The sequence below is a fragment of the Pinus tabuliformis genome, chromosome 5_2, assembly GCF_031772625.1.
Source record: "Pinus tabuliformis cultivar Carrire ecotype Pingquan chromosome 5_2, CPIR1, whole genome shotgun sequence".
Lineage (NCBI taxonomy): Eukaryota > Viridiplantae > Streptophyta > Pinopsida > Pinales > Pinaceae > Pinus > Pinus tabuliformis.
In genome coordinates, this window is record NC_142306.1 from 942046293 (window position 1) to 942048912 (window position 2620).

Sequence of the window (2620 nt, forward strand, 5' to 3'; positions counted from 1 at the left end):
TGGCCTTGCAATGAATAATTTGAGTACAACACTAACTCAAAGTATAGTCAAACCATTAGTTCTTGAATGGTTTCAGATACTTAGTCTTGGATAAGTTTGAATGATCGCTACTACTGTGATGTGATTAGAAGAAAATGGTGTTCCAATAAACTAGATTAAGAAGCATTAAACTCATAAGACAACCTTAAATATGAGAGCCTTACATTTTCTAATGCAAATTCACTGGATGGTAGAGAGATCCCTGGGCCTAGAAGTGTTTTTGGAGGTACACATTCTGCTTCTTCAAGTACTGCTAGGAACCCACTTGGTCTGGTTAAATACCTGAATTTACCCATCAACTTCAAATCTTGCAGTTCAATCGGTAATCAATGAAAGGCATCTCAAAATTTATCACCCATGTGCTAATTCTATGATTTTTTTTTGTTTGGTGTAGGAGTGCACTACGTTCTACTTAGGAAAAAAATAGTGATGCAAAGCACTTTCCTATAGGTTTATTTAGGTGGGATCAGAGACCAACACCAACAACAATTGTCTTTAACAAGGACCATGGATGACCGTTGGAAGTCATTCTTCCCATGAATGGCAGAAAGGAATTGAATTCCCTTGAAGATTTGTTTAAAGAGTATGGATTTTGGTACTTATCTCTTGCAAATATGACCGAGATGGGATTCACTGCGAACGCCCTTGTCAATATTACAAAGGAAGAGATTGAAGATTTGATGAATACCCTGGTGGAAATCTATCATATGGATCGTCTCATAGGGGATAGATATGGAATTAAATATTCCATAAGAGCCGAGAAGAAAACATTGCAGGGTAGCTTGGAGATGCAAAGGTTGGAAATCTTGTCTGAGGTAGAGAGAAAGTTGATATTACATGATGATCAAAATATTTTTGCAGCGGCTATGGCATTTGAAGGTAATTTTATTTTCTGCTCTTCTGAATGTCTGCATTGGTGACCTGCAATCAAAATGTATTGTAGTCTACGTTCACTAATAAATTTTATATTCCATTTTGTGGACAGTATACAGGTAGGTTTCACTTACACAAAATAGAGGTGCCTGATAGTTAGATTGATACCTGAGACACTTGTGATTTGTCATGCTTACAACAAAATATTAGGGAATCAAAGCTTTGGTATGATGATTTGGACAATGTTTTGAATCTGTATAAAAAACCCACATTATTATAGCTCAAATATTTGTGAATCACACTACTTTCTACACAAATTGTTTGGAAAACAATGGTGAATAGATAATTTAGTTTCTGAAACATTGCAGCTTAACAATGGGTTGCACAAAGTTTGTTGAATATATTATATACCAGTATCAATTTATTAGTTCTGTTGCAGCTAAGATCATCTTAAAAAGTTCACCATACTCAATTTCATTTTGAAATATGGGTATGAAAGTTGCTTCTGAAGCATGTTCCTCCATATTCAGCGACTGCCTCCATGCTTGGATATTAAACCACCTATATGGGAAAAGCATAAAACTCTCTTACATGTATATTGTAGTGGTGCTTAACTTCTGGACAAATATTTAGGTTAAAAGAAACTCTTGTAATGCATGGATGCTAATGTTTTTCCTGTAGTAACATGTTTGGCTATCAGAATATAGAGGAGATACAACGATCAACACTACCAGTTCTTGTGCTAAGATGAAAAAAAATGGGCAGGTTATGAACAAGTAATGTGGAAACAAGGTATGGTTAACCCAACAACAAAAAATTCAACAAAATCGTTAATGGATTATACCCAGAGGAAAGCTACGAAACCCGCCATTCAAGAAATGAACAGAAAGGTTTCACCTCTTCCTTTGGATTTTTTTTTATTTTTACCCTTTTGGATTTAAGAGACGTCGGATTTAAATCCTTGTATTTTTTTTGGAAGGATTGTGAAATAGATGGACTGAACGAGCAACTGGAAGAAGGCTCCAATACGATAGAACAACCTCAGCACCAACTTCATTAGAAATGGTCCAAACGATTGGATGCAGTGCTCTCTTTCTCTCAGTTGAGCCATCAGGGCCAATCCCTGCAACATAAAAGTTGTTGCTAATGCCATGAATGTATCCCTTACAAGTTTTGAGACCAAGCAACAAATACGATATGAAAAACATTACAAGAATGTGAGCACACATGGTCTGACTAATGTTATTCAAACTTTCCAAAGAGAATGGATGGAAACAGTGTGCAAGCTGCAAACATATTATTGAAAGAAAGTTTGGATGTTGTCACATGACTTGCAGGTCAGTAACCTGGTAAAATGACTTCGCAGTCAATAAATAGAATTAGGGATGTTATGAATTATATTTTGATATATATAATTGTTTCTAATTGAAAAATATAGGATGGTCCTCATCCTAATCTAATTTATTTGTTGTAGTTGAGAAACCTAACAGTGAAGTGGTTTTATTAATAATAATAATAATTTAAATTTAGGTTCAGGATGGAGTTAAATATCAAAATAGTTAATAATTATGAAATTTATAAATGAAATTATGTTGTTTTGTGATTTGTAATATAAGAGATTTCATTTTACACAGTAATTTGATTACTAAAATCTAGAGGAAAAATCCACTTCTAAATTATTTATTATTTATATACCTTCTAATTAAAT

At 34.0% G+C, this 2620-nt stretch overlaps 1 pseudogene; it reads left to right on the forward strand.

The window, feature by feature from the left end:
- The first annotated feature begins 211 nt into the window (after nt 1–211).
- Nucleotides 212–1035, forward strand: LOC149162367 (floricaula/leafy-like protein FL1 pseudogene; annotated as a pseudogene).
- Nucleotides 1036–2620: the final 1585 nt, after the last annotated feature.